The sequence below is a fragment of the Canis lupus genome, chromosome 11 (genome assembly GCF_048164855.1).
Source record: "Canis lupus baileyi chromosome 11, mCanLup2.hap1, whole genome shotgun sequence".
Taxonomy (NCBI): domain Eukaryota; kingdom Metazoa; phylum Chordata; class Mammalia; order Carnivora; family Canidae; genus Canis; species Canis lupus.
Window position 1 is genome coordinate 63,252,897 of NC_132848.1, and position 24,888 is coordinate 63,277,784.

Genomic DNA, 24,888 nt, shown 5'->3' on the forward strand with positions numbered 1-24,888 from the left:
TTCACATCAAACAACCATTTCAACCACCCACACACACAGTTCAGTCTCACACTGGTCTTAAACTCTCTTTAATTATCGGCATTAACCTATCACATTACTATTTCATTCCTATTTCATCCTGGGGGAGGGGTCAGTGATTATGATAAATCACAATGAACGAGAAAGACTTTCAGCTGTCCTTCCACACAGTTCCAGAGTTCCCTTGATCTGACGGTGACAGGTCTGCCTTTGTCCCAGGAAGGGACAAGGACAGATAAGCAGCCTCCCTCTTGACAAATGCATTACGGATGCCAGTCAAACAAAAAGGCCAAAGAACCCAGCTCTGCAGCTGTGCGTGGCCGTCTCCCATGCCTACATCCCAGGCTGAGCAGAGATGTCTACTTGCCCCTCTGGCTGGTAGGTGGAACATGCAGATCCATGTAAACAAATTTCACCAACAGCATAGTTCCCGTATACCCCACTGAGCAGCCATTACCATAAAATAATAACAAGAATTTTTAAAACACATGCATATATCTAAAGCTAATCACTTACCCCTCCAAGAACAGCTTACTGAGCACAAAGGCAAGTCTCCTATTATACTCTTGCGGTGGGGGGTGGGAGATCTAGCCCTTGCCTCAGTGATCCCAAGAAACTGGGGCTGCACAAGAACAGGCTTCAGGTGAAATATTTCACTCAGGGAGTCAGGGTTTCCTCTATTGCTGGTTGCTCCTAGTTCTGCGTATCTAGGAGTGTTTTCCACCTACCCACACACACTTACCACTCCCACCCACTCAGCTTTCAGATCTCTGGGTTTCCATGTATTCAATAGTGAAGGGGTTACCATAAGGAAAAGCCAACAAGATGAAGATGTTTCTGTATAGATGTCCGCTGTACATACTATAAAAAAGAAGAAAACAACCTGCATGCCATCTATAATGCACAGGCTAAGCAGACTGTGGCACATCCATCCAATGGAACATCATGTTACACATGTGCATTCGTAAGCAACAGAAAGCTGTTCATACATATTTTTAAAAGAGAAGAGCAAAATCAAGTGAATCATTTGAGAGCATGTGAACATGTCTGAAGAAAGAGGACAACTATATTAGGATATGTCCAAAATCCTAATAACGTTTATATCTGGTAGCACTATTACAAGTGATGTTTATTTCTCATTTTCTACTTTATTTTGGTTTGTATTTTCTAATCAAGTCTACAAAAGAGCAGGTTAATAGAGTGGTTAAGACCATGGACCTGGAGTCAGTCTTCCTGGAATCAAATCTAGTTCTGTCACTAAATGATGTGACCTCAGGTAAGCTATTTAATGTCCCAGAGCCTTGGTTTCTTTATCTGTAAAATGGGGGAAATAATGATTCCAGCTTCTCAGAACCACTGGTGAACATCAAATGGGCTGATTCTGTAGAGCCCTTATCACAGTGGCTGACACATAGTAAACACTGTGCAAGTATTAGCTGTGATTATTCAGATAACTGTATCTTTCTTAAGTAATTTTTTTTAAAAGGGAACTTCAGGCAGCTATCAGACCTTATGTACATCCATATCTCTTAGTATGAGTTTTCTCAATAGTAAAATGGGTGAATTAGATAGATGACCTCAAAGATCCATCCCCATTCTGTGCTGGTATAATTCAGTGTGGATGCTTCTAGTGGGCCCTGAGTGTAGCCTAGAGGGTAACAGAGACACTTCAAAGCAGGATGCAGTGGGGGGCTACTGGGAAGAGGGAGTGACAGGGCCCCTGAGAAAGATCAGAGGGAGCGTTGAGTGCAGGGCTGGGGGAGGGGAGACTGCAAGAATGCCAGCCAAGGCTAGCAGCCTCTCCACTCAACAATGTGATTAAGTGACTGGCTTCTCTTTTTCACAAAGCCAGACTTCAGCTCAAAGAACCTGAGGGACTATTTTAAAGAAAAGTTATTCCTTTGTTTTTAATTGTAATTAAGTAGGTATTTTATAATTTTTAAATGGCGCAATTTACATGTCACTTCCATGATGCGCTGGGTACCCTTCACCAGAGGGAGAGAACGTAAGTTTAAGAGGACTGCTGTGTATTCTTTTGTGATTAGCGAAGTGCATTTATGCAATTGTGAGTAGAACGGAGATACTGGGATATTTCAAGACTTCATTAAACATGCCAGAACTTTAACAAATTTACATGACGCCAAAGTTTATTCGTGTTAAGATTTCATTCATCCTTCTTCCCATACTTTGACAAAATGTTTAAGTTAGTTTCTCATTTTATTTGTCTACTGAGTTCCCTAAGTTAGGGAAATTAGTATTGTGTATGCGGTTTGATTTAATTAGCAATTGGGGAAATCGGCCTGGCATGTTTCATGGAAGCTTGGGGAAATTGTCAATTAGCATTGTGTTAATTGGTGTCTGCCGTCCTTGCTTTTTAGTTTTTAACCCCTTTTACCTTGTTCCCTCTTTCAGTATGTAAAATCTGGCTGTTTATTATTCTTTAAATAAAGGATTAATTGCCTGAATTCCTGCCTCTGCTCCATGTCCTTTTTCTCCCTGAGCAGATGGGGAGTTGGGCAGGCCCGCGGTGGCAGCCTTGTTTCTTTCAGGCCCTGGTCCTCCCTGGCACAGGAGGAAGCACTCTCCGCCGTACTGCCCTATGCCCAGCCTGAAGCTTCCTCTCTGCTGTCATCAGTGCCCAGTGGATCCTCCCTGGCTGCAATCACGGAAGAGCCCTCCTGGCTCGCAGGAAACCCCCACTGCTCGTTCTTCTGGAGTCTGTTGTGGCTGATACACTAGATTTGAGCAACTCATGTCCTCTGGCCCAATCAGTCCCCTCCAGGAGGGCAGGTGGGGGATCCTCTCCAAAGGCAGGTTGGGGGCTACTTGAAGTGCTTTCTGGGGAGCCAGCTCTTTTAATCTCACTATATCCCCAAAGGTAGGTCTATAGTAAAAAGGCTGGGGTTCAACTCCACTTATGGGATGAAAGATAAGCCTCTGTTCATCTTGTTTAACACTGTTATTTTCAGAGTTCAGCCCTTTGTGGACCATGCGGTCCTTCAACCAACAATACTGGTATTAGCTGAGAACCTGAAAGGAGCGCAGAATCTCAGGCCCCAGTGGGATCTTTAAGTCAGAATCTGCATTTAACAGACTTCCCAGGGGATTCACATCACATTAAATGTGAGAAGCACTGACCTAGCACATTGCTTGGTTTGTGTTAAGCCAAAAAATTGATTCTGCTGCTAAAGTGTCTGCTATACCCCAACATCTGTCGTCTTCTTTTCCATAGTCATAGAAATTTTGACTGGGCACTCAGCTGTCCAGACAAAGAATATATTTCCCAGACTCCTTTGCAGCTAAATTTTTTACCACGTGACCAAGTTCTGGCCAGTCAAATATAAGTGGAAGTTTCCAATGACAGCTTCCAGAACACTCCCATAAGAGAGAACCAGAACTGGTTCATTCATCTCCACCCATCCTACTGGCTGGAACACAGATGTGATGCCGACAGCTCCACCTTGGACCATGAGAATGAGGGTTATACTTTGCATCTGCCAGAGAAGAAATCTGGAAGATTAGGTCCCTGGGGATTTGATGGGCAGCGCCCTCAACTTACCCTGAACTGCCTCCCCAACTTTTCTTTAAGGTGGGAGAGGGTCCTATCTTTCATAGACAAACCTATTCTGACTAGCAAAAAAAACCAAAGCCCACCTTATCTACATAACACATAGTGCTTCCCAAAATAGGGGGTAGGATGAGGAAATTATCTACGGTGTACAGAATAAGGACCTGTAAGCAGAAGTCTCTTGAAGACAGGTGTCAGCTCAATAAAATGCTTGCCTGTAAGTAGAAGTGTCCAGCTGTGAAATGAACTGGCTACCTCATTGAGGCAGCAAGCTTCCCATCACTGGAAATGTTCAAACAACAGCTATAGGGCCATCTTCCTCTGCTTCTGAACGCTACAAAGGACATTCCTGCCCTTTTATGAAGTATTGATCACTTTCTATCTCTAACTTCTAGAAAACTGTAGAAAAACAAAAATATATACTCAGAGCATGATGGATTTTAAATCTTGAATGTGCCTTAGTCACTGAACCAAGCAGGAAACTTCTGAGTTTCCACTTCTGCACCTTGATCACAAGAACTCTGTGCCATTTATTTATCCATTGCCTCTCAGATCCACACAGGTCCTTCCATGTTCCTCTTCACCGCTGGGGCAAAGTCTGCAAATCACACTGCACACACTCTCCAGCAGCTTCTGGTCAGGTTCTGCCAAAGGGAGGAACCAGTGGACGATGAGAAGGCGGGAGAAAGGGAAAAGCTCCCTGGCTCTTTTCTCGGACATCAGAGTCAGCTCTGGTGCTGGCTAGCAGTTGCCACAGTGGCAGCAGAATGGAGCTGATCCGATTCTGATACCAGCCGCCCAGGAGGGTTGCAGCAGCCCCTCCCTGGCAGTTCCAGCAGCGCAGCTGTGGGCTCAGGTGCAGGCTCCAGTCCAGGGGGATTGGCAGCTTCCTAATCTCTGAGTATTGCCTCTTCTTTCTTCTGCTCCTTCACAACCACCCTACCTTCTCCCTTTTGCTCCTCTAGTCCTCCCTTCCAGCACCTTTGTAACCAGTTCTCTGCATTAAACCTCCTCTTTTTGAAACATCCCAGGTGGTTCCTGTTTCCCTGGCTGGACCCTGACTGATGCAATCACCAGCTCTCATGGGTCTCTCTTTTCCCCTGAGGCCTCCCCAGCACATGCCAGAGGGAGACATATATAAAATCAGCACCTGGTGGCAGCAGCACCCACCACCAGCCTCTCCTGCCCTGGCTGATCCCTGAGCTGTCATCCATCAGACAGCAAGCAAGACCAGAGGGCTGTAGAGTCTTCAACTTAACACCTAACAATCACAGCTGATGAGGCCGCACTCAGAGACAGATCTATGGCTTCAATTTCTCACCAGTATTTTAGTTCCCCAGGCTAGTTGTCATGTAGCTGGTCTCATTGAGAGGACATTAAGGGACCCATTTTTCAGGAGTTGGCTTATGCTAGCAGAATTCCATTTCCACGTGATATTTATCAACAAAAAAACTCTCAAACATGCTCCCACACCCCAGTCCCCAAGCAGATTTAACTACTAGACAGCACCCATTTATAAACAAGCAAATGAAATCCTTCTCTTTGATAAGGAGAGCAAGAAAATTCTCTGCCGTAGGGTTTTTTCAAGAGGTCCCCTGGGAAAGAGACAGAGAATTCTGGAGCAGATATCTCTGCCAGCCTTACCCCACTTCCAGCTCAGCTTCCAGAATAGGCATTGTGGCCTAGTGGTTGGTTGTGGGGAGACGTGGGACCTGAGAGCCAAGACCAGGAAGCTTGTGAATTTTCTACTCCACTTTCTCCATCTCTCATTCTAGAAAAAACACTATCAATAGAATTGCAACTGTTACACCGTTAGTCAATACACTGGGTTAGGTAGTCAATACAATGGGTTAGGCAGATGTAAACCTCCATGAGGATAACATGTGCATAAAAACTCTGATACAAGTCTATGGGACCCGACACAGGATCCAGAATTAAATCCTAATGCATTCCCAGAATCTGAAGATCTCCAATCCGCTTTGGAGAGGGGTTGGCTTTTCAGAGACCAACTGAGCTACTCCAGAGTTTAGGGAACACTGAGTGGCAAAAGGGCCTGCTGTGGGACATGGTCATCAATTTTTAAAATACACTTATCATTTGTCCATGTGGCTCAGAACACATTCCTACAGTTCTGGTGGAGGATCAGTACCTATTCGTACAAGTCTCTCTCAGTACCAGGGCTAGCATCAGAGGGATCTGGCTCCTGCCTCAGCTCCCTGGCAGAGCAAGTCACTACTCACATCCCATGAGAACAGAATGAGACCTTGGTGAGAGCCAGGAGCTCTGGAGAACTGACCCACACCTGGCTGCCACTGTTTCATTTCCACGCAGCTCTCCCATCACCTGAAGGACTGACCACCAGGTCTTTTGGGGTACTAGGGGGATAGAAAATAAAGCAGGTCACAAATGGACAATTCCCAGTGGGTCACTGATGAACAACACTAAAAGTCTCCCTTCCTGTTCTTCTATAGGCATGGCCTCCTTTATTTCAGTTTATGCTCACCTTCCCTCCCCTGAAAGTCCTTCTAGATTGAGAGCAGGATCATACAGTAGACACAGTTAGCTCTAGAATTCCAGGGCTGTAATCAGAGTAGTTAGAAAGTTTCTCTGTCTCTGTGTCTCTCTATACACACACACATATACACACATACTTATAACATTTACATATACACACACTCTATATTTATAACGTCTCAATGCACATACAATACATAAACCCCACATATACTATGTGTGCGAGTATATGCTGAAAGAGCAAAATAAGGAAGAGAATTCAACAAAGACAGGAAAGCCTGTGGTCAGAGTGTAGGACAATCATAATAATTAAAAACCAGCATTTACTATATGCCAGGCACCTTGCTAGTGCCTCTACATACACTGTCTCAGTTTTTTTCCAGTTTTGGCTACATCCACATGTACTAACAGTATCATTTGCTAAATGCTTTTATTTTGATATGTTTACTTGTTTTTTTATTATTTTATGAGAAAAATCTCATAGTATCTTAATATAACCATGGGTTTGATGTGTATTTTTGGTAAAATACATTGGAATAAAATCTACAAGTATAATATTCGATGAACTGTTCACCAAACACTATCTACAACAGTACATAATCTCATTTGGGGAAACATCACATCACACACTGATTCTTCACAACTCCATGCTATATTACAACTGTCTCCATTGTACACTGGAGCAATCAAGGCTCACAGGGGCTAAATAACTTAAATAAATAAAGCCCAAGACAGTAAAGTCACAGTAGTCAATGGAGGAGACTGTCCAGAGAGAGGGAGTGGCCAAGAGTGTCCACAACCAAAGAGGCCAATCAAGTTAACCAAAAATGCAAAGGATCCCTTCACACTTGGACAGTCACAGGCCCAGACTGTAATAAGACAAAGAATGGAAAAGTGGGAGTAGAGAGGCTAAGTGGGCAATTCCAGAACTTGGAAAGAGAGAGATGCAAGGAACACAGAGTTTGTATTCAATTCATGGTTGACTATAAATTCAATCGTGCCTACAGTTGCTCCCCAATGCAAACCTCAGAACTGTGATCCCTTGTGTTCCTATTTCTTCCTGGTATAAGTAAAGTGAGATGAGGGCAGATGCAATCATAGGTCTGGAAAGGATGTCTCGGATCCCCATAAAGGAGTATCGAGGTACTGTCAGGTGGCAGCTTGAGCCAGGTTGGAAAAGTGAGGCAGCTGGGTTACACTGGCAGCCCTCAGAGTTCTCAGCGTTTCCCCGTCCTGAGGAGGAAAGATCCTCACAGCAATGCTCGTCCTAAAGATGTTCCCTATCATAGATGTCACTCAAACCTAACTTGAGACAGGGACCCTCACAGAGATTACCATCTCCTTCTTAAAAAACTGAACACCCTTGGGAGAGCAGCAGATGCTAAAGTCCAAGAATGCTAAAGAGGGCTCCAGCCTTCACCATCTCTGGAGCCAGTGGGTTTACAGCCATTTAAAGGAGCACTGAAATTCGAAGAGCCTTTATGGATGTCAGCATCCTCTCCTCGTAACTGCAGACATGGTGCTGGGTCAGCCAGGATGTGTTTAAGGTAAATGTTTTAGAAACACTGAGAAAGATAAAGACCAGATCTTCCTTCCCCTCCCCCCCTCAACCACGTGGAAGGATAGGGAAAGATGAGGACAGAGTGGGAACCCTCTTATATCTGGGGACTGACAATGACTATCAATCATGCAAATCATTTGTGAGGGCTGGCACTTCTCCAGAGAGGCGAGGCTTCCATTTCCTGAAAACTATTTGGTTCTATCCAAAGCAATCCTCAAAAAGTTAGATGAGAGTTGAATCAAATTTGCCAATTTTATTTTTCTTTTCTGTGTAGTCCCTCGACTCCTCTCCCCTTGTCATCTCCCTGAACCCCAGTCCTCAGAATCTCTACAGAGCTCCCAGCAGCAGCAGCCAACAGTGAAAGAGGCACAAGTCATGGAGACAGAGAGGCCCTGATCACTCCTCCAGATATACAACCACTTACCTGGCTCTTTGGACCCATCCTCCCAGCTTGAGGCAGCCCTGCAGGATGAGGTCGAACCAGGATGTCTCCTGTGTCCTTCCTCTCTGGCTGAGCCAAGAAAAAGAGAAGGACAAACTAGCCCTACAGCAGGATGCTTCCACTTAGCTATGAGGATGGTCATTTTGATCAGAGACTGCTGGTCAAGGGCTGTTTTAACCTTGGCAGGAGGAAGAGAGAGTGGGCCTTTCTTTTGTGACTGCAGCTGTAGAATTGTACTTTTAAAGGCCTAACCATGAACTTTATGACCTACCCAAGTCTGACATTGTACCCATTCAGTCCTCTACTTCCCAGGGTTCATAACCCAACCAGGAAACCTACACCCCAGATGAAACTTGGGCTCCTCCAAACATCCACTCAGAGACAAAATCTGTAGCTTTTAGTAAAAAAGTGATTTATAGGTTGACAATGAAAACCAACAGAGCACACATATGATGCTTTCCTGAAAGACCTGGGAACAGATCTGGACTGGGCAAACGCTGGTGTGAGAATGGGCCTAGCTTTGGACAACAGGTAAGTGATGAGAATACCTGCAAAATAACAGACCAATGTCAGACAGAATGATGACAGTAACAAATATTTGCAGAGCACATATCACTCTAGAAGTAGTTTCATACTCATTTTCTCTTTCATTCTTAGAAGTGATTTCTGCCTGGATGGCCTACAAGTACATTCCCACATGCTCACGCATCCATCTTCTCCTCTACCCATCTCTCCTCTACCCTAGTGCCGTTAAAGATATCAACCCTCTCCCCAGCTATAGAGCATAAAATCTAGCAGTGTTTGATTCCACCACCCCTGAAGTTCCATGGCCCATCTTTGTAACATTTCATATCAGGTTTTGTTTCTCTATCCCATCACCACCACCCAAGGTAACCTCAGGACCTCTCACCTGGACAACTGCAATTGTTCCCAACTGGCCTCTTCACTGTGTCATATAGGGAGCGCCTCAATCCACAACTAGGTGAAGGTCACAGAACCTCTCTGCTCACAAATGCCGATGGCCTTGGCATTCTTATCCCCCAAAGTCTCTTTCAACTCAACTCCCATGACAAAATGTGGGTGCCTCTTTAGGCCACCTGTTAATACCTTAATGCCTCTATTTGCAATTCCAAAATAGAAAAAACTCTGAAAATAGGAGAGGAAATAAAAAAGGCAAAACTTATCTGATCGTAATACATATGACGCTACTTAATTTTTTTTACCTCAGAATATTCATACATTTCACTAAAATAACATTAGTATCTTTGAACACAGAACAATTACCCGAGACTCCACCTGGGGTATTATAAATTATACTGGATATGCACCCAAAAATCTTGGTAAAATCTGAAAAATTCTGTATTCTGAAACACATATGGTCCAACAGATTTTAGACAATGGATTTGAGGCTTTATTAACTTGCATTAGAGTCCTTAGTCTTCATGCCTTTCACTTAGTTATCAATTAGTGAATCCTCAAATTGAGCACTTATATAGAAGGCAACTCCCCAGGCAGTGAAGACTTGTAAGAAGTTAAAATACATGATCCTTGACCCCAAGTTCTTAGAGCCCTACATCCTATAGATCTAAAGTAGAACCAATATGCTATGGGCCCAATGAAGGAATCTAATGAGAAAGGCATCATGGCAGACTTGCGCTCAGGAATAACTTTGCAGAGGAAGTTAACGTTATCCTCAGTAGTAAAGAAGAAACAGAAAAAGCAATAAAGGCCCGGGAAGGCAACCCAGTGTGGACAGGTAGGGTGGGAAATTCACAAGGACTTGCAAAGTAGTTGCCTATACTGAACTACTAGATTTGTGTACAATCATGGGACAGTTGGCCACTATTTATACAATTATACTTCTTAGAAAACCATTCCTTCTACTGCTACCAATATTCCTACCAGCACTGCAGCCAAAAATGTCATCTGGACCCTCAGCAATACTGGGTGAAAAATCCTACAAGTAACTGTTTATGGAAAGCACAATGAATGCCAAGGCTGGTGAAAATGTGGTTGGAGACGTAGCCAAGGTCAGATCATTAAGGGCCTACATAGTAAGTGGTAGAGCCTAGTGGCGGACAGTATGAGCTCAACATTTAATAGGTTCAGCAACCCTCAGAAAGTTGCTTGATCCTTCTGTGCCTCAGTTTCTTCAACTGCCCCAGAGGATACTGTATTGCTGATGAAGTTGAAACTACCTATTCCATCCAAGCATTGTGAAGATTCAATGAAAATATGCATGCAAAGCATTGTGTAATATTCAACAAACGTTAGTTGCCATTACATTACCATTCACAGGAGCTTAGGGGCCAGAGAAAGCAACTGAAGGATTGTGACATGGTCAGATTGACATCACACAGCCTCAGGTCATGTACAATCCGGCTTGAAAGGAAGCTGGAGGCAAGGAAACCAGTTAGAAGGCTGTTGCAGTGATGCAGGCAAGAAATGAAGCAAGGCTGAACTCACAACCTCGGCAAAGGGATTTAAGGCTGACCTATGGGTTGAATACAATAAAGGTCCAAGTCCATGCTAATATAAATAAATAATATTAAAAATAAATAGGGTAGAAGGAGCATTAATTTCTCACAGCAGAATTCTAGTCAACAAATGTGGTAGTAGTGACAGAAACAGAAAATCACCACAAAGCAAATACGCTGTAGTAACTGTGCAGGCAAGAACCACTGATGGGTGCTAAACTTCATGGGTGAAAGAATGATGGGAAGGGGAGAGCCTGGCAGTAATGAAAAGGTGGTTCTCTATCATAGCCAGATGATACAGCAGTGGCTGCACTTGACCGTCTACAGCCAAAGGCACCATACACATTGAATTGGAGGTGCTGGGGCCTTGGCAGAGCAACTCAACGAGCCCCCAGCCCTGCCCTCTGGGAGCAGCCAGCCGGCCTGCCACAAACAGTGCTGACTCCAGTCACCTCTGAACAAAACAAAGCCTAGCACATTAGCTGTCTCTCCAACCAGCTGGTAGCAAACACAGAGCCCCTTCTGCTTCCAAGCAAATGGAGCAGCTGTTCTACGGCCTGTGTTTGAGCAGGACCTCTGGAGCCAGGCTGCCTAGGGTCCAATTCCAATTTACTACTCACCAGCGCACCTCTGGGTGACTCATTCTTGCTGGGCCTCAGTTTCCTCATCTGGAAAATGGTAATACTGGTATGCACCTTAAAGGGTTAATCCACATAAAGGGTTTATCACAGTGAATGGCCTAAGTCAGCGCTTGGGATTATTAGCCATTAGCACATCTTGATGTAAGATGCCTGCCCGGGGGCCTCCACCCAGTGGGAAAGGCCCAGGGGATGGCAGCAGCTGTCTGGTCTTTCTACTCACATACACCTTGACCCCTGACTTCAAGGGCTCGGAGAGGCACTTCCACTACCACCCCCGAATTTGGTAGGAACTTGGAAAGTGCTGATAAATCCATTTTTCTTTATTTCTAATTTATACCCTGCCTGCCAGCTTCCAGAAAGGATGTAAAGCAGCACAGATAAATCTACTCAACCTCCAGTGACAGGAACCAGGGTATTCTCTTCTTCCACATCTGCCATGAAGGTCAACCCATCCTACCCTTCCAGGCAGACAGGGGTTAACCAGGGAGCAAATGCAGGAGGGGGATGGCACCCCACCTGGCACCGCAGAGCTGGCATCCCCACCTCACCCACCCCAAGCCACTTCCCTCCCTCCCTGCCTGCCTGCAGCTCCTGTGTTTCTTGTAGCCACACCATGTACGACACCACGTACATCCACGCCGGCTTCTGCCACCTGGCAGGGGCTGCAGGAACAAAGAGTATCAAGGGGCAAACTGTCCTCCCACAGCTGCAAAAAAGTATACAAATGAAATCAAATCAACAGTACCTTCGGAGGGAGGCTGTTTGCTTCATCCTGGAAGAGCAGCCGGACAGTATCAAAGGACGAGGGTGTGTATCTTGGTGGCTGGTAGGTGAAGCTATTCTCTCCCCTCCACACCCCTGCAGCAGCCCCCCATGACAGCGCCCCCCCGCCCCCCCCGGGACACCTGCTCCCAGCAGCTCCACTACCCATGGCTGGCTCTGGCTGAGCGGCTCTTATTCTCTCCCCTGACTACTCTAGGCTCCGCAGCCTGCCAAGGCCTCCCGGTGCCTCTGCTCCCTCCAGATGTCAGCATCACCAGTCACTCAGCTTTCCCTTGAGCACACAAACCCCTATTAGCCTTCCTCACTGCTCACCCCACCCCCTCAGATGCTGATCAACAGATGTGTAAGCTCCCTGAGTACAGGCCGATGGGGCAGCTTGCAGGGCACAAGCTGCATGATTGGAAGGCTTGGAGATGTTGCCACACATGATCCTTTTGTATTTTGAGCAAATTACTCAAAGCTAAGCTGGCAGTTCTCAAGGTTTAAAGTACGTAAGAACAACTGGGAGCTGGAAGCTAGGGATGAGAGGGACATGCTCTTGGCTACAGCAAAGATTTTCATGCACTATTCCAGAAATTCATTTTTAATGAGTCAGGCTGGGGCCCAGGAATCTATTTTTAATAAGATGCAGGGGGTCTTATGTCATGCTATGAGTAACAGACCCAATCCCAGGACCTCGGCTATATGGGAAAGGCCAGGCTTGGGAGTCCAGTGCTGCTGGAGCAAGGCCTCAGCTCTAAATACCAGGTGGGTAATCTTACACAGGTAAACAACTTGTTTGGTGCTCAGACTCTATCAGTGAAATGGACAGGCAGAACAAGACTCCTAGAACTCTAATAGTGCAAAATAATAGCTAATATTTATTGAGCATCTATTATATGCTAAGAATTCTTTGAAGTATTTTTCACATATTTTCCCAGTTTCTCCTCATAACAGACATATGAAGGAGGTGCAATGAAGAAACTGAATAGTGGAGTGTTAAGTGACCTGTTGAGGGCCACCCTGTTGGTGATGAGAGCCCTGGGATTTAAACCCAGACAGTACAATCCAGAGCCAGAGCTCACCCCCACCATGCTCTGGCTCCAAAAAGGACTCTTGGACCAACTTTATAGTGAGAGCGAGCAGGACACCTGGGTGGCTGCCGTACTGGCTTGCCCATTTCAGGACTCCAGCCCCACCCCTGGAGCTGCCCCCGGGGTCACCCTCTAGTCCGGTTTAAAAGCAAGTCTTACTGCATGAAGTCAAAATTAGCCTCAAAGCACAGGTAGGAGAAATACCCATTACTTCTGCAAAACTGGAGAGACTTTTAAAAGCAAGAAACAAAGTGTACAGGCCTAAGGAATGCCAGGGCCTCCTCAACTCCAGAAGCTCCTCACAGGGGAGGACCAGACACTAGAGGGGAGCCTGGGAAAATTCCCATGAGGCCAGATTGCCAAGCAGAGCTGGTCACGGCAACAGGCCACTGCAGGCCTTTGCCCACATTTTCGAAGGAGAGAAAGCACAGATTACACCTCAGGCCATGAAGCAAACGGCCAAAAGTTCCTTGGGGAATCCTGCCCACCCCCACAGGAGCAGCAAGCTCAGGAGAGCGCCTTAGAACCAAGATCACACGAGGGGTTAAGGGTGCCCGCCTTAACCTGAAGCAATGTTCAAGCTGGAACCACGCAGAACCCTGAAAGAAAAAGGAGGTAAAAGGAGACCAAGGGTACTCACCATGGGGTCCTTCTCCCTCAGGACCCTCTGGCTGGGCTTGCCCTCTGCTCACACCATTTGTGAGGCCCATATATGCCTCCCTCTTCCATCATTCACTGCCTTCCCAAATCCTACTTATCCATCTAAGCGCAGCTGAAAAAACCCTCTTCCTCCATGAAGCTGTCTGGAGAACTCCTCCTTATCACCCCACCCCAGATCACAGACCTCTCCTACTTCCAGCTTCTCCCACTCAGCCTTTGGGACTCCTTCTTATATCACGGACTTGTGATAGGCACAGCTCATTGCTTGGGAGCTGGGCTCCTGGGTCCACCTGTCTGGGTTAGAATCCCAGTTCTGCCCTTTACTAGCTGTGAGATCTTGGGCAAGTCACTGAATTTCTCTAATGCCTAATGTCCTCAGATTTGGGCTGGGAATAGTAATTCTATCAACCTCATTGGGTTGTGAGAATCAAGACACGTATTAGGTGCCCTTGCACCTAATAGCCACTTAATGAAAGTTGAGGATTCTTAGCTATCTTTTTGAATGTACCTATATTTTAGCTTTTGCCCAGCTAATACATATTTCCATGATGGGGGTGTCTTTCTATCTCCCAGCTGCAACGCTGTCTATCCTCTACTGAGGACCTACTGTATGCCAAGTCCTGTGCTAGATCACTGAAACCCTAAGCTGCCCTTTGGGAGACTCCAGGCTGGAGGGCCTACCTGGTACCCTACATAAAAGCCATTTTTGTTGGCATAAATCTCCCTGAGGTGAGCCTTGGGCAATTTCTGTACTCCCCTCAGTCCCAGGTTTGGCAGACGCCCACAAGAGGGAAAAGGTGGCCATGTGGAGTTCTGCAGGGTGCTGCAAAAGCACAGAAGGGACGCTATGGGTATGCATGTCCACACCCATGCATAGGTGGGGTAGCCCATGGAAGAACATTTTGCACTCTAGCTCATTTCTTGGGTCTCTCACATAACCGGCAATGTGACCTTGGTTAAATTTCTAACTCTCTAATTCTTGGTTTCCTCATCTAATCATGGGAATGCAAATTTCTTCACAGTGTTATTATTAGAATTGCTTCCAACAAATGCTAATGGATTAATCTTGCCAAACTGGGAAGCTACCAACCTTCCCCTGCCCCATGAATCAAAGGGAAAGGGCATGTGGCCTTGGAGGAAGGCTCGGAGGGACCCAGAGCATGGAAGAAAAATAGCTACATGCCCTTTAGCAACACTCAACAGTCAGTGTAGAGATTCCCAGGAGAACACAAACTCCAGTAATGGTTAAAAGAGCTATGAATTCAACAGTATGCACGAACGCAGTATTTCTTCATACATCTTTGCCCCCAAGCACTATATTGTAATGTGAATGGAAGCAAAGTCAAAGCAAAGGTCAAAGATGTGTTCATAAGTGAACATTCAAAATGGCGGGCAAAACTGTGTTAACAACAGGGGCCATGCTACGCTCAGTCCAGAAGGCAAACTCATCTTGAGAAAAATCACTCTCCTTCCACCCACACTCCCCACTACTTTAACCAGACAGTAAAAAGCAAGGAAATTTTACATTACATTATTTAGAAACATAAGAGCATCACGAAAAGAAAGGGTTTTTTGTTTTATAGTCAATTTAATGGCCAACAGTGTGTCCTGACTCTCCTTCTGCAAAATGGGTATTAAAAGACTGCCTACTTCATAGAGTGGTTAAGAGAATTAGCTGAGATAAAGAATTAGCTAAGATAAAGAATTCAGTACAGTATCTGATACATAATAAGCTCTGACAAGTGTTAGCTGCTGCTGTTGTTGTTTTTGTTGTTCCTGTCCCCGAATTGTTAAAATTAAAGAATCATGAATTAGGGAATTAGGCACCCTAATCAAATGGTTCAGTCTTTGGTTTGGAAATCTTATTCAAATATCTAAACATCCCCTTCTTCCCATAACATCTGTGGCTTAATGGGACACAACTTGCATTGCTCTGGCATATCCAACAAAAAACCCTGCCCTGGTCTTCTGACACCCCAGGGCTCCCTGGGGTGGAAGAAAAGCAGAAAGCTCAAGTCAGGTGGAAAGACTGGGATTGAGGACTGGAAGAGGAGTGGCTGAAAAGAAAATGGAATTGGTCCAAAAGACACAAAAAAATAAAAAATAAAAGGGGAGTGTGAACAGTTCTTTAAAAGCCTCACATGCCCCGGGAGAAACCTTCAAAGGAGAGAAGAATGAGCTAACCCTTCAGACCCTTTGAAGTACTTACACGTACGGTGGAATCCCTTGGTCCGCTCTGTCTTCAAATCCTGCCCAGTTAAGGGCCCCCCAACTACATGCTTTATATGGTGTGTACCTGAAAAGCCAAGTGCTCAGGCATTGCAGGGAATTTCTCTCACCATTTAATAAGGAATGCCTGGAATATTCCGGCCGAGAAGTATTTCTTAATTTCCTGTGCAATCTGAAGGCATTATCCAAGGGTTATTTTTGTTTTGTTTTATTCAGAAGTGGGGTTGCTGGAGCATTCCTCTTGGACATGTTCAGATTTGAATTAATTAGAATTCCTGTACAGTTTTCTTCGGTTATAATTATAGCTTAATTTGATTGCTTAATAGCTCTGGTTTTCGTAATGTTTAGCACCTGTTGTAAATTGCACAAGATAAATCACCTTCTACCTTCCACCGTGTTTATGCCTAACTTTTGCCTTTCCCCTTTCAGCTGGTGGGCTTGCGGCGACAGCCACACGCTTTGCTCATCCCTGCCCTTTCCACCACAGAACTCTCTTTTGCAAGGCTATTTAACCAGAGAAGAAGTGACTTTTACTTAAATGCCTCCTTAAGACTGTTAGATTTTTTTAAGGGGAAAAAAATTGAGAAAAAAAAAAAAGAGTATTTCAGATGCTATAAACTCTGAAGACTGACCTCTGGTATTATGTAGACTTCCACTTAAGGGTCACCTTTTTGATGCACTGGGTGTGTAGAATTTTTTTTTCCCCTCCTTTCCTTTCTAGAATTATTAGACAGCAGTGGAAGCCCTGCATCATTAATTGATTTCTCCCATGCATTGTGCTATGATACAATTTTTCAAGGCTGTGCATAATTGTGTTCTCTGTGCCAGCGTTCTGTGTTCTGTCCTTGTCATATTGTCATTGAAGGCTGTTTCCACCCTCTGTAATTGGAGATGTTCTACTTTTGGACAAAGGTGTGGGGGCAGCTCAGGGGAACAGCGCTGACATTTACTTCATCAATTTATTTTTATTGTTCCTACATTTATTGCAGCTATAACAGCCCTTTAATAGTTATATCTCCTCCCTGTAGGGTATTCTGGTATTTGAAATTTTTTTAACTCATTTGTTCTCATAGATAACAGTAAAGTGCATTTCAGGATAACCTTTAGGTTTCAATCTCCTCTCTTCTTTTGGCTCTGAGGCAGTCTTCGCTTTAAACTTTTACTGCATTGCCAGTCTAAAGGCCAGAGCGCCAAGTTCATTCTAGCACTGGAGTAACCACAAATTAGTGGTCCTGAAAATTTCAGGGAGGTTAGTCCTAAACCAAGAGTGCAGCTATTACCGTAATTCAAAACTGGTCATCCTTTTAATGGGGGGGGGGGGGGGGCAAAGAAAGGTGGGCGGGAAGGAGAGAAAGTGAGAGAGGATGACAGAGAATCCCGGGAAATACTTAACTGACCTCACGTTACAATCCTGGTCAAAAAAGGACTGTAATTAAATCTTTATGACTGATGAAGCATCGCAATGAACCAATTCTGAGTCTCTGTCCTTCAAGGCCACAGACATGGGGCACAATGAAGAGGAAACTGCACTTGGATTTACTATTCTTGTCTTTGGATACCATAAGCCTCCATCCCAGTCCCACCTCCCTTAGAAAAGGTTACCGTAGGATAGCCCTGGAAATAAGTCCTTATCTGCAAACCTAGCTTATTTATTTACTTTTTAATTTTTACCAGCCCTGTAGAAAAAATAAGTATCAATTTTGTCTGCTTTCCTACCACCATCTTTGTGGTTGTGAAAACATTTGTCTGGGCAAGAAATGTTTCAGTGCTTATTTTTAAGACCATGATACTAAGCCATTGTATAACAGTCTGTGCTCTGGTTGCCAGATTTAAAACAATCATTTCCACTGAACAGTCTACGCATATTTCAAATGGGGGTTCATTCCAGTTTCTATCCCCCCAGTTTCTTCTATAGAATCATTACTACAACAGTATCACCAGAACTTACTAGAAATCGGCCTTCGGCTCATCAGAGAGGGCCAAACACTTTGTCCATTATTGTAATACCAAATACGTAGCCAAGAAAAACAGCTCCAAATTCCATACCGGTTCTGGCTGCAGGAGCCTTTTTTCTCTCCCTACTAACAAGAACATCAGCCTGGGAAACAGCATTTCTTATGCACCCAGTTGTCACCATTTATAAAAAAGAAAGGTTGTTTCAAACTACACAAACTCTCAAGACCTCCATGACAGGAGACTGGGTCTCGTATGTCCCTGACACAGCAGGAAGATAGATTGAGTGGGCAAGGTGGGTGTTCCTGGTCTGGGTTTCTCTCTCTCCCCAGTTCTTTCACAATAATAGAGAAGGGGGACCCCAGGCCCAGTTCATCTTGGTGAAACTTCTAGAGCCAGGGAAGCCTCTAGTCCAGGGATTCCTGCAGACACGCTCTGTTGAGTGGTAATGCCTTCACAATGCCCATTCGCGCCACCTTCCATATCTTTTTTTTTTTTTAAGATTTTATTTATTTGTTCATGAGAGACAGAGAAAGAGAGAGAGAGAGAGAGAGGCAGAGATACAAGCAGAGGGAGAAGCAGGCTCCATGCAGGGAGCCTGATGTGGGACTCGATCCCAGGTCTCCAGGATCACACCCTGAGCCAAAGGCAGACGCTGAACTGCTAAGCCTCCCGGGCATCCCCAACCCTCCGTATCTTTCCAGTTTTCTCTACTCCCTGCCCTCTGCCACCACTTCCAATGCAAAAGGACTCTTTTCAGAAGACTGTCTTCTACTGTCATGCCGGTACATGAGTTAACCCTTCAGAAAGGGAAAACAAGATGAAGAAATAACAAGCATACAGCACCAAGAGGGAAAAGTACCTCAGACTCTTCATCCTGGAATCCTAGCTTGAGGAGGGCATCAGAAGAGCATGGTTCTGGGTCTTTGCTTCCCAACAGGGCTCCACAAAACTACCCCAGAATGATGCTGCCAAGTTTCTGATGAGGATAGGATGCTTGGAGGCTTGAGTGGGATTTTTTCTAATTATTCTTATTCCGGTTGGACTTTATCCCTAGAGAGTTACAGAAAGATACCACCAGCAGGGCATTAATCCAGATGAAAATATTTTAATGATTCCCCTTTACAGATCTGGCTCAAAATTCCAGGTCTTGCTTATGTAGGTTCCTGACTCCTTTCCTCATCTTTGAAGACATACAGAGAAAAATCATGACAGGGAAAGACACCATAGCTTGAACCCTCCAGAACTTGGAGAATATACCCATTGAAAGGGTACAGACCAGAGGCAGCCCTGATCCCAATGGCAAGAGTTATTCTTCACCAGTAGTCATCTGAATCATGGGTGCAATGAGGCAACTATGAGTTTCACCATCCACAGGCAACTTATTTCCAAGGATGTTAGAGCCTGAGAGTAGAGCTGCCAGGATCTGAATGATTAAAATCACTGAAAGTTAATTTTGGCCAATTCTGGTTTTTAATTTGCACGTGTGTCTCCAAGTTAACCATGATGCTGGCCACAGCTAATATGAAGTAAGCTCGACAACAATGCCATTCCGACAAGAACACCTTGCATAGAGGAGGGGTGTCTTTGGACTCAGAGATGAGCCCTGAAAGTCAAGTGTGTCCAAAGTGGCCTCCTGAATAGCAGACTAAAGAGGACATGGGGGAAAGAAAAAAAAAGGACATGGAAGAGCACAGGGAACAGAAGGAAGGAACTCTATACCACTCCCTCATATCTGAGAGCATGATGTCAACGTTGGGACAAGGCAAGGCAAGGCAGAAGGGAAGCCACCTGAAATAAAAATGAAGGAAGAAAGAGGCCCTCAAATGGGAGGCCTATTTACATGGTTCTCTAGCCAGCTACTGAATGCCCCTTAACAAGGGGATGCAGAAGAAAAGGAAATGCCATGTCAGTTGGTGAAGGACCTGCCATGCCAAGCCTATCCTCCTTCAAATGGTTTGCCAGGAAGAGCTGGAGTCTAGGATGGGTAACGAATAAAGTAACAGGTCCTCAGAGCTGAGCTACTCTTAGGCCCCAGTTCATGGCACCCATCACTGCTAGCTCATGCAAAGTTCCCTCATTTAATCTTTTCATTCTTCCTTTTTCTCCCTCAGTCTCCTACCCATTGCAATAGGTACCTACTGTGCTTCACCTTTTATCTTGCATCTATGGATTCTGAGGGGCTGGTTCAGGAGTCATGTCTTATGGAGATCAAAGAAAAGATCTAACAAAGAAAATACTGTGGTGGACTTCAAGGACTCTATTAAAGGACATGTATGGCTGTGAAGTTTATTTCTGTGAATGGTGCCATCTGGATCTGTGGAATGAACAACCTGTACAACTGGACATGATGGTGCTGTTAAAATATTTTTTGTGAGTGGTGTCATCTGGATCTGTAGAATGAACAACCTGTACAACTGGACAAGGTGGTACTGTTAAATATTTTCTAAAATACTACTGATATTGCTATTATTGGGTTGACATCAATACAATTCTTTAGATTTTAGGACTTCTTTTACGTTAAAGTAACACATGCTTGTTAGAAACAAAACTAAAAGAGCTCAGAAGGGTACAAAGTTAAAAGTTCAAGGACCTCTCTTCTCTTACCAGCACCCTTCCCATTCTACTTCCACAGTTAAAAACTGTTAACTCTTCCTTGTAAGTACATCCTTCCAAAACTCTGTTATACATGTGAGAATATAACACATGCAAATATTTTTATATAAGCAAGATCATACTACATGCACTGTTTCACTACTATTTCTTGCAACATATTTTGGACAAGTTTTTATAAAGAGAGAAAAATGAGTATTTCACTCTTTTCAGCATCTGTACAGAATTCCATTGTATGAAAGTATGACTATTTATTTAACCATTGCCCTACTGGTGGAAATTTAGTTAAGTGTCCCATTTTTGCTATTGTAAGCAAAGGTGAATGTTAAACGTTCATTTTTATACGTATGGAGATATATACATGTATACATATCCACAAGTGTACACAGAACAAATTACTGGAAGTGGCATTTCTATGTCAACAGAAACACACAACCTGAATTGTGGTAATATTATCAAACTACCTTTTCAAAAAGTAGTACCAATTTACACGTCCACCAACACTATTTGAGAAACTACCAATTAGATAAGTGAAAATGATATATGGTTTAATCTACCTTTTAGAAACTACAATATAATTTTTATATATTTACTGGCCACTAATATGTCTTTTTCTTTGCAATGTCTGTTCGTGAGTTTTCCTATTGGTATATTTGTCTTTTTACTGGTGTGAAAGAGCTCTTTGTACATTAAGGAAATATATGTTTAAAAGATGCTCCCCAGTTGGTCATTTTCTTTCCCCATACCATTTGTTTATGGTATTTTTGCTATGAAGAATCAACTACTCACATTTATTTCCAATTTTTATGATAGTCTGCCATTTAGAAGTTTCAGATTTTGTTTTCAAACTAATCAGTTTTTTATTAGCATCCATGGTTTCATGCTCTACTTAAAATCTGCTCTACTTGAGTATCATTTTTTTGTAATTGTACTTTTATGGTTTACTTTTTCTTTTTTACATTTAGGGATCCAGATTTATTTATTTGTCCAGGTGACCTGTCAGCATCTCAACACCACTGATTACTATACCAATTCTCCATTGCTTTGCAATACCACCTTTATAATTTCATAAAGTCTCATATATTTCTGGACTTCCTATTTTGTTTCATTACTCTGTCTATCCTTTTCCTCAACTAGTACCATACTGTATTATTACTATATCTTTACAATACAGTTTTGGTCTTGGTAGAGTGTTTTTTTTTTAACTGGAGTTTATAAAAAGCAAAAAATTGTCAGGATCATATCCTAGGACAGAAATTTTTCCTTTCATGAAGGATATTCATACAAAGAGTTTCAGTTCATTTAATAAGAAAAGAAAAAACTAGAATGTGCAATCTATCAACCATAAAATAAATGTTTAATAAGAATTTATTATGCCAGTTGCTGAGAGAATTGATAGAAAAGATAAGATCCTGTAGAAAAGAGACCCCAATCTGAAAGAATTATTTAGACAAGAAAGTGCCAGAACACAACTACCAGGACAGTTAAAACAAAAGACAGCCCTGTGGGTCTGGTGATCAGAGAAGCTTCTCTGGGATGATAATGGATAGACATAAGGACTACTCACAGAACTCTTAAGTTGTCATGAGCAAGAAGGGCCCCTTTCCCCTGGAGGGAAAAACCAGGGAAACCCTGCTTACAGGTTTGTATTTTTGGAAAATAATAATAAAAACCAACACTTACTGAGTGCTTACTGTTTATCAGCCACTGTTCTAAGTGTGCTACATGCATCAACTCAGTCAAACTTACAACAATCCTATGAAATAAGTACACACTCTGACTTGGCCTATTTTATAAAGGAACAAACGGAGTCACTTACACAGTGGTAGAGCAGAATTTGAACTCAGGCTGTCTGACTCCAGAATGTTCCTCCCTCATCATTAAACTTCACTGCCTCCAAAGCCAGAGAGAGAGGGTTTGATCCATACACCTCCTCTGCCTGAAGCCCTTCCCCAGATGATAAAACTATTAACGGTGGCAGGCGGCAGCCCAGCGGAGGCCCTGTGTTCAGGTTGCAGAAACCCAAGCTCAGTGGAAAGCCTGAACTTCCTGAAGGAATCGAGGCACCTGGAATGCTGGCACCCTGGCCAGAGTGTGCAGTTCATTCTGCTCGGTGCTTGCAGCTCCTCTCCTGCAGAGGAGGCCAAAAGTTCATGCTCCTGCACACTCCCTGGGCCTCCGGTGCAGTCTGGTCACCTGGGTGACCCCTGCCCACCTGGGACCAGGGTGGCCTCTGTCTGACCTCATCCCAGGCTGACAGCTGGCGTCGCACTCATCCAGACAGCCGACGCTCTGGGCCGGACAGAGCATTGTCTCTTGCCCTGCTTTACAAATGGGAGAGAGAGCAGGCCACTCCTGTTCATCCGTGGCCTCTAACAGAGGCAGGTCCCTGAATTTAAGGAGATAGGATGAAAACAAAATACCAGCCACAACTATTTCTGACTTTAGGAGAGAAACAGGGCCAATGGTCTCCAGAAGTCCAGTGCCAGGAATCGTTAGAAACAAAGGCCCTCCGTTAGGCAGGGTCAGGCTAGAGCACAAAGCCCCATTGTTAGATTACACCAGTGGTTTTCCAACTGTTCTTTTTAAGCCATGGAAACGTATGCAACTCCTCAGCCAGGCCCTCGACGTCTGGAAGGTCTTTCAGGTAAAGCCCATTACCAGGAAGAAAAAATGGCACTCTGAACTCATGTCAAGCATTGAGACAATAGTGAAAACTGTCCAATTTCCCATTAAGTCACCACTCAGTATTTACAGAGACTGCCTCAGATGGGTATCTGGGAGTCCCTTCCCTCTGATCTCCCTCTCTCCTCTCACCATGCCCCTAAACTGAAAATTGGCGGGGTCCAGATGACCCTTAGTCCTGGCTCCATTCTGGAGGGGTAAGGTTGGGTCCTTATCCTGCCCCACTGCAGTCTCCTGGACTCTTCACAGCCACAGAAACCCCCTCCCTAATGTTGACAGCCTCTCAACCGAGCACTGTCATAGAATATGATGTTAACAAATCTCTGCCTCTTCTCCATCATTCTCTCCCAACTAGAGGAGAGGAGAAAAGGAGACAGAAACCCTGACCCAAAAAAAAAAAAAAGAAATAGAAAAAAAAGAAATCCTGACCCTGCCCCACCAATTTTCAAAGAGTATCAGACACAGGAAGTAGGTTCTGTAATACTACTCTGGTCCAAGAAAGGGCAGGACTTCACCCTCTCAGCCTTGGACAATGAGATGCAAGTGAAAAGGCTCATCTATGCAACATTTTCAATTCAATTCCAAGAGGTTCATGAACCCTCCACGAATTCAAGAATCTTGGATTAAGAACCTCGGGCCCAGTTTTGGAGCTATCCTCTACCACTCCAGAGTCTATCTCAGGGATAGGCAAGTACTGCAAGTACTCACCAAGCCTGTTTTTGTTTTCTCTTCTGAACTCACAGCTAATCTACATCCCCGAGTCCCGTTGCACATATGTGGAGATGTCTTGAGGATGGAGGCAAGCTCAAGTGATGGCAGTTAGAGGCAGGCATACCTACCTTCTCCATTCTCTCTCCTACACAGTCTACCCACTGGATGATTCCAAGGATACTCTGAAGCCACGTGGTGAAGAGGACTGAACCTTTACATAGAAGGAATTTGGGTCCCTGAGTGACAACTTAGAACAGAAAGGCCTCCTCCCCTGGACCAATCTACATAGGACTGTGTGATGTAAACTAAAAATACGTTATGGGGTAGGCTACTGAAATCTGGAGATCGTTTGTTACAAAGGCTAGCATACTTACCCTATAGTAGGAGGAGCTCTCACCGTTCCCTGAGAGGTGCTGTTAGGAACTCACACAGGGCAGTGCTCCTTCTCTACTCCGAATCCCCCAGGACATCAGGAAGAGAGCTCAGTTCACCTATGCCCACCTCTGCAGTCCGCCGCCACGCTCAGGAGGACCTCAGGAGCATGGTAACGGCTGACATTACTGAATACTCACCCTGAGCTGGGCCTTGCGCTGGGCACGTTACAGCAAGACCTCATCTGGACTTCTCATCGCAACTCAGAAGAAGGCACTAGTCATATACCCATATCCATTTCAGATTTGATCCAGAAAGGGTAAGTAACTGTCCCCAGATGGCGCAGGTTAAAAGAACACGCAGTCCTGAGACTTCGAACCTGGCTTGATTTTCCCAACTTCTCAAGCCATCTTTTCTAAGGCAGATATGACCAAGGAGAGTCCTATCTGAAGGCTTTACCGGTCATCACCTTGGTTATCAGCTAACGGTGCATTCTCAACTGTCGGAAGTACCTGCGAGCGCTCACCCGAGAAGAGGACAAAGCTGGGGGGGAAGGGCTGCTGGTTGCAGAGGCGACAGACTTGGGAA

The 24,888-nt window shown here is 44.5% G+C and overlaps 2 long non-coding RNA genes across 2 annotated transcripts; both read right to left on the reverse strand.

The window, feature by feature from the left end:
* Window positions 1-952: 952 nt before the first annotated feature.
* LOC140600292 (uncharacterized) lies at window positions 953-24,391 on the reverse strand. Its single transcript, XR_012003559.1, has 3 exons — window positions 24,303-24,391; window positions 5,231-5,369; window positions 953-4,230 (listed from the first exon to the last, which is right to left on the reverse strand). It is a non-coding gene; the product is annotated as an uncharacterized lncRNA (long non-coding RNA).
* Window positions 5,381-11,733, reverse strand: LOC140600293 (uncharacterized). The gene is made up of 4 exons (XR_012003560.1): window positions 11,201-11,733; window positions 10,393-10,497; window positions 9,014-9,249; window positions 5,381-8,651 (listed from the first exon to the last, which is right to left on the reverse strand). It is a non-coding gene; the product is annotated as an uncharacterized lncRNA (long non-coding RNA).
* Window positions 24,392-24,888: the final 497 nt, after the last annotated feature.